The sequence below is a fragment of the Pyxicephalus adspersus genome, chromosome 11 (genome assembly GCF_032062135.1).
Source record: "Pyxicephalus adspersus chromosome 11, UCB_Pads_2.0, whole genome shotgun sequence".
Taxonomy (NCBI): Eukaryota; Metazoa; Chordata; class Amphibia; order Anura; family Pyxicephalidae; genus Pyxicephalus; species Pyxicephalus adspersus.
In genome coordinates this window covers 44,882,183-44,890,029 of record NC_092868.1, presented here as the reverse complement: position 1 = coordinate 44,890,029, position 7,847 = coordinate 44,882,183, and the positions used below count along the sequence as shown (strand labels likewise).

Below are 7,847 nucleotides of genomic sequence, written 5' to 3'. Positions count from 1 at the left end.
TAGTAAGGGCTGTTTCAGTGGAGTGGGCAGCTCTAAAACCAGACTGGAGGGGGTCAAGGAGAGAGTTGGTGCTCAGGTAATGGGTGAGTCTTTTGTAGACAAGGCGTTCAAGGAGTTTGGAGACATGTGGGAGAAGGGAGATAGGACGGTAGTTAGAGGGTAGGGAGGGGTCCAGTGAGGGTTTCTTTAGGAAAGGGAGAATTATGGCATGTTTAAAAGCTGAGGGGTATGTACCAGTAGAAACGCTGTACACATTGCTCCAATAAAAGCTTTATATCTAAAGCTCATTTATTTCGCTGACTCAATGGAAGAGCATTATTGTCAGCCTAGGACAAGAAATAAATGAGGACTATGAAGGTCTTCCTCATTCCTGTAACATAGTTGGTGCTGTTTTAGTCCATGTAGATGAACAGATCGTGGCTGATAATATTGCACAGATTGCAGCATACACAGGACAGCACTGCATTTCTTGCAGAAATTATAGGTATTGTTCAAAAAGACATAATAAATAGTAAATGGTACATTTTGCAGAACAAAGAAGGGAATAAATAAGAGAAATGAATGCTTATGATTTAAATAAAATATACACCTGTTGATCTACTGTACCTGGTTCTGAATCTATGGCATACAGACTGGAATTCCCATAGAAACAGAGCTGTGACCATCATGATAAAATGATTAGGTCTGCAGTATTAAGACTAGTTAATCTAAAGAAAAGATCACCTCCCAAGAAACATTTTAAACTATTTTTATAAAACAATAGCTATTGGACTAAGAAAAATTTACACAATGTGATACGTTATGAATTCATCATTCATCTCTCTTTTCTCAAATCCTTACACTGTTATATAACAACCATGCCAGGCGAACTGCTGGATTTCCATTTCATGCACTATGCTTGGTCTGTCCTAGGAAATTCCCTACGGATTTGCTACCCTTGGAGCCGCAGTGTTTACAACTACAATAGGTTGATAAATAGCACAAACTATTCTGTTTCAGATCTGTAAATGTGCTTTCTAGAAACCTACACAGGTAACATGTAAACCTCTTTGGAAGACTTTTTACAACAAAAACACAACCAGATAGCCATAAACATGGGATTGGGAATGCTATAGCTCACCCTGCTGGCTGAAATAGAGATTACAAAATATTTACAGGCAGCTTCTCATATTTAGCCCTAACAATACAAATAGAACAATAACAATAGAATAGTTTTATCTAAACTGGAACTAAACCTAAAATGTAAAAAAAAAAAAAAAAAAAACAGCTAGCAGATACACATTTATGATAGAAGAGACTCTGTATGTCTCACCGGCTATTAAATCTATTACCTGCTAGCCCTCTCTTTATAATGAAAGCATAAATGCTTGCACAGCTCAGTGTACAATCCTGGCACTTTACAGATGCCGGAAGTCATTGCTGGCATAAATGAACTCCTGGGCACATGCGGGGGGTTACGTCAACCCAGCCCAGCCAATCAGTGGCTGAAACCCTTTATTCCTGGAAGAAGAGGGGAACATGGAAGCAATGGTGATGGAATGATGAGGAAAGCATTTTGCAGTGCTGAAGGGAAGCAATTTACAAGGTATGAGTGTCATAGTTTGCAAATATGCCGTACATGCTTTTACATTATGACAAAAGCTCTCAGGGACCTGAAAATACCTGAAATATTGATTCCACTTTATATATTCATTACAAACTGTTGATATTTCTTATTGTTAAAGGAAGCATAGTAGAAGGTGGGATTCTGTTCTAAGCTATTCATTCACAAAGCACTATAACTACACAATACAGATTACCTGGGTGACAACATAAATGAAACTGTTCATAAAAAAATGAATTGATCAGTTCAATTTACTCATTCGGTGTTTATACCACATCATACATGTTTCATCACTCTGCATTTTAGCAATATATATTTAAATACATGGTGCACCCCTGACACTGCAAAAACAGATCATTCTGGGCTTTCTAATATAATACAAAATTAGTAATAGCTGCTCACTTGCAGACTGTCCCTGTATGTAGACTGCACATAGTAAATAAATATTTACATGCAATATATTGTCACATAGACATGTAGTAGGGGTACTGGAACATTTCCCTAAATACATCAATCATAGCTCACCTAGGGTCAGCTTATGGTAAAATTGCTCTACTTTGTGTATCAGACATTATCACACTTTACTGACTACATGCTTGTTCCAAATCAATGAATTACCATAGACATGCTGGATATAGATGAAAGCCCTGGAACATGCACAGAAAACACAAGTAATTTTGTAGATCCAATATTCCTATCCAACACCATAGCTAATTGCTGGGGATCCATAGACATTGCATTGTAAATGATAATGAAATATATGCCAGAGATGAAAGTTTTGAGGCTGCAAATGATGGGAAAATAATCCCATGCCAAACAAAATATAAAATTTAAGTTCCTAAAAGATGATTTGTACCCATATGACAATAATATATGAACTAGATTATAAATATTTCATCTACAAATATTCAAAAAAATTGGCATTGAAAAGGTTCACATTCTGTTTTCATGCCATAGAAATATTTCCATAGACCTAGGTAGGTGTTCCCCAGTATTGGAGGGGAGGCAGCAATATGGATCTGGCTTTTCATCCTCACACTCCCAAATCCACAACATTCATCAAGTTGTTTTTAATTATCCAAATAATATTCCCACCTTTGGCGTGTGATCAAAGATTTTAAATGTGTTGCTAGGTAATTGAATCAGTATAACATTCACTAAAAATAGCACACTTGTTTTTTCCCCACCTTAGCTTGCTCTGATTCTGAATGGACATTCACAGGGTTATCCCAGAAATCCAGCAAAATACACTATGGTTCTGCTTTACCTGTTTACTCCCTAAACATCCCCCCATACATCCTACATTTTACCGGTAAACCCAACTTCTAAAAACTTTCACGATCATCTCAAAAAGGAATGCAAAAAAAAAGGTCTGATAAAAATATTGATTAATACAAAAAATCAAAAATATATATTTACACACATTTAAACAAAAAATATCTATAATCCCAATAACATTGCATTTTTTCTGTTCTACACCTGTGATAAAAAAAGCTATGTCCATTTGCAGGTAAACAAATTATTTTCGGGTAAATTGGGATTAATATAAAGATAAAATGTAATGAAGATTAAAAATAAACCTAATGTAGGGTATTTCCAGAAAAAGTAATACAACAATAAAAAGTATATATATATATAAATAAAAATTATAAAACAATTCTACACATTTACACATCTAATTCAATAACAAAAAACAAAACTATATCCCAGCAATAGAGATATATTGTAAATATTGTACACTTACATTTTTTACCAGCAGTGTTTGAGCTTCTTCTGTCTCTTACTCCTGAACAGCAATGCAAGAAGAGAGATCTGCTGAAGAAAAAGCTGAAAGTCTTTTGGTTCAGTAGGAGATGTTGTGGATTGGGGAAGGAGGAGCGAGCAAACCTTATGGCTTAGAGGCCCCTTATTGGAATGTGACTATTACTGCTTGTGTTGTTCACAGTGATTGACTGGGGGATAATTATTTGCTCCCTTTGGGGGAATAATAATAAAGAGCAATATTATACAACTAGACTGTGTTGGGAGAAGCGTTCATAAACTCATAGGATAAAGAAAATACAAGATTTGAAATTTGAAAAGCACTAAATTCTCGGTGTAATTACAGCACAAGGTGTGCAGAAGCAGCTTCAACTGAAATATAGCAAAATATAGAAGATAAACACATAAATAACACAATATAATACAAAGGCATCTTTCTAAACTCTATTTTTTGCAATTTTGTGTATAAAATATATAATATATATATATATATATATATATATATATATATATATATATATATATATATACACACACACACACTCACACACAATGTATATGTATAATTTATAATATATTATGTTTATATAATGTCAAGGAATACACAAAATGTATACCTACCAATTGAGAACGTTAAGCTTTTAGATATATTAAAATACATCGATAGAAATTCATCATCATTATGAACATTTTATGTTTCTAATGATTTTACAGGCTTTTTACATTTACGTTGGCTTTTAAAACATTTTGTGACCGTGCTTTATCATTAAAGCAAGACTCCCTTTGAAGTGCTGGTGATGTTCTCTTTTCATTACCACTATGAGCAGACACGGGGAAATGTAACTCCTGTGTCTGAATTGAAGTTACACCATCAGTGGCTATCACAAATTTTTTCTGACCTCTTTACGTTCCATCCTTGAAGTAACTTTAGGATCTCAGGAACCCCGGCTATAATTTCTATATCCACAGCTTACAGTACACATTAGTGTGGTGGCCAGTGGGAAGAACTTCAACTTTACAGATGGCCAAAAATATAATTGGTGTCACCTAAACTGACCTATTACAAATACAAGTACAATATGTTCATAACCCAAAGAACCTCTAGCAACCTCTGGTGGAAACCTGGTGGAGAAATGCTGGGCTATCAAATGGCCAAAGAGGTTTGCCGCTGACCTTGAGGTCCGTTGTGGAGTTGGCGGCTTTAAGGGATGCAGTAGTGACAGGTTCCTGGACCCGCCATCGCTGAAGCCAATGGGAACTCGGGTACATTTTGATTTTCTTATCTTGGTGTTTTCTTACATTTCTTGAAAGTCTTATGTTCATTTCTTCAGCAGGAGCACAATTGGAGCTGGGCCTTATGCTTAAGGTTCTCATAAATATGGTATTTGTACAATTTCCATGTCAAATATAATCCAGAGTATGCTCCTACCATAGTCCATTAGGTTTTCTTCCAGTAGAACCCCAACAGTAGAACTTTTTATTATTAATATTTTTAGATAATAGGGAAGGACTAGAATAGGGATTCAGAATAGGTAAGGACTAGACATTCTGCCAGGATTTACTTGCTGCCAACGTCTCTTTTGTATCTTTCCTCGGAAACCCAAAAGATGCAAGAATGGAGATACCTCCATTAGTAGCTGTCACAGGAACAGGAGCCCCTTTAGAACTTGCTTTCTATTGGGGTTTGAAAACAGTGAAATTGTATTCTCCCCTGGCTTTTACCTTGGAGGCAAATGCCACTACACCGGAAAGGGAATGTGAGTCTTATATGGGGCATGGGTAAAAATAAAATGTATTTCAACTCCTTCCCACTCTGCCCCAAAACTAGATTTATGGTTCTGTTTTTCATTTTATATACTAAAGACCTAATTCTTAGCAGAACGTACCTTATGATGAAACATTGAACTTCTCTTTTTCCAGTGTTTGGCAAATATTAGTAGGAAATTAAAGAATCAGCACACTGATGTAACGTTATATAAAGCAAACATATAAGTTTTGTAGATGTATGAAGTCTTTACACGCATTCCTATGAAGGAACAGGACTTCCTCTAAATCTGGTTTTAGTTATTAAATGTTAGGAAAGTTTCTCTTATGGTTACTTATATATATATAGCCTAGGTGTTACCAAAGTTGAAATGCAAATTCAAATAATTAGGACCTCATGGCTAAAGATGTTAGAAAGAATATATTGCTTTTATTATATTTGTTTTTAATTTTGTTTGATCTGCTATAGAAGTAGAAAAGGGAGAGGCAGATTGGTTGCCATGGACTGGTTCAATATTGAATTCCCTCATATATTATATCATATGTGTTTTCATAACCATGGGTCGTCAACCAGAGGTCCTCCAGAAGTTGCTGGGGCTTCCTTAACAAATGAGAAATGTGTGACTCTCAGGTGAGTTTAACTGATACCAATGATCTGTACAGAGTGACATTCTTCCAAAAAGGCCAGGTATGTAAGAGAATTCTTCCACCACATGTACTTTAAGCTGTGGATATTATTAGCAGGGGTTCCCTGAAGACCTGGAAGTTACTATAAGGGTTCCTTCATGACCTAAGGTAGATATCCAAATTATGAGCAAAATAAAGTACATCACTTTCAAAGGACAGGTGAAAGTGAGAGGGTTTGGCTCAACCTGTATAAGGTGTAATTTTCACAGATGTCAATAATAATAATAATTATCTACTTTTACATTTAGCCTGGCCTAACTATGGGACCAGCACCCCAATCCAATTCACTCAATTTTGAACAAACTGGACAGTAGCAAAACAAAGTATAATATGCAAGTTTCTTTTCACATAGTATCACTTGCATGGTCTTAATAAATTGTAAAAACACAACTCCACATTTCTACAAACCTTGTCCCATGCCGTTATCTCTAAACATTCCCATAATATTCACAATATTGGCTGGTTAGGAAATTATGTAAGCAAACAAATGGGCAGTGAAAAAAAGAAACATAGAAAGATTTATATTGCAATAAGAGATTACCCGAAATACTATAACCAAAAAAAAAATGCTCAGTATAGCTGACAGTATATAAGCAGCCTGGTTAAGATATGGTAGTCTTGATACCAATTACTCCATTCATATGGATTACATCTTGAGGATGCATTTTAAGACTGTATTCACACCACATACATTGCATTTGGATTGCATTCATGCATATTAAATGAACTTGAGTTGACATTCTTTTAACACATTGTAAGTGAGTTTATATAGCATGTTGCATTGATGTACAGTTTGTTCAGTAGCCATGTCCCCATTGTTAATTTTGTAGATAAAGGTCACCAGCCTGATTGTCCTGTCATGGTAAAGGTATCTGGATGATAAGGTGTCTGAACACCACTACAAACCTACAGCATTTCTACAACATATTGAAAGACACGGCATTGATACATTTTGCATAACTGAATTCAATGCATTGATGTTCATTTTCAACTTGCAATCACACAAAGGTTTGCACTTCTGAAATACTCAAATACCTGAAGTGTGAAAAGAAAAGTCTCTGTGACCCAGCTGTTGGGCCGATAACCCCCCCCCCATACACTGGGTAAGAAGCTGGGGTCTCATCTCCAAGCCTTGGAAAACAATCTCCGGGTTTAAGAGATCTTTATTCCAGCATTAAAGATGTCCAAATGATGGAACACCTCACATCTTGGACGTTTCCTTATTCTAGCATATCATACCCTCTTCTCATCTCCCTCTCGCCCTGTCTTTGTATGCCGTTATAAAACCATGGACCCGGCTATAGTGTGTGAATCATTACACTTATACTTCCTAATGATATCTATGTATGCCTGTATATATGTCCTATTTTTTTTTTAAATGTAATGATGATTTTTGTTACACTGCTTCAGTTTGTAATCTTTGTATCCTTGGTGTTTGTATCTATGTTTTGTGGGTTGTTTTTTTTTTGTTATTCCTAAATTAAAAATAAAATTAAAAAAAAGTCTCTTCTTTAGTATGCAAATATAATTTTTAATAATTTTTAATTTATTAGGTAAAAAAAGTCTTTGTTGACAATGGCGTCATTTGGACACTGGAATAAAGGGCATTTTGGAGCACCCTGGGGTCCTCCAGTTTGGAAATATTGTCTTAAAGTTGATGGTTGGGCTGCTCCCTCCCAACGTATTTGCTTACTTATGCCTGTTAATGAAATCATAGAAAGTAATTGGTTTTAGCAGGGAATTTTGGAGGCTAGATGCTTGGGAACACACAATGTATGTGCAGGCCCCAGAGGATGGCTGGTATTCAGGGATGTTTAAAGCTCAACATGCAGAACTGGAGCATAAAAAGGGGTGCTTGTGATTATTCTTGGGGTTCTGGGGTTAGTGCACAGCCAACGACTTCTTGTGCGGACAGCCAGCATCATTCAACCCACTATGAGTACAGGGCATTGTGAACCTGCTCCCTGGGGGCCGTCTCTTTAGTGAACTTGCTCTTATCACACAATAAAGCATGAAAACAAATTGCAGGAGG

At 36.0% G+C, this 7,847-nt stretch overlaps 1 protein-coding gene across 1 annotated transcript in view; it reads right to left on the bottom strand.

Annotated features, from left to right (window-relative positions):
• The window catches only part of LOC140341187 (probable glutamate receptor), a 28,908-nt gene extending 25,412 nt beyond the window's left edge, over window positions 1-3,496 (bottom strand). Inside the window, exon 1 of the mRNA XM_072426743.1 lies at window positions 3,348-3,496. The gene's annotated coding sequence lies outside the window, so the exon portion shown is untranslated. The remainder of the gene's footprint in view (window positions 1-3,347) is intronic.
• Between the last annotated feature and the right edge of the window lie 4,351 nt (window positions 3,497-7,847).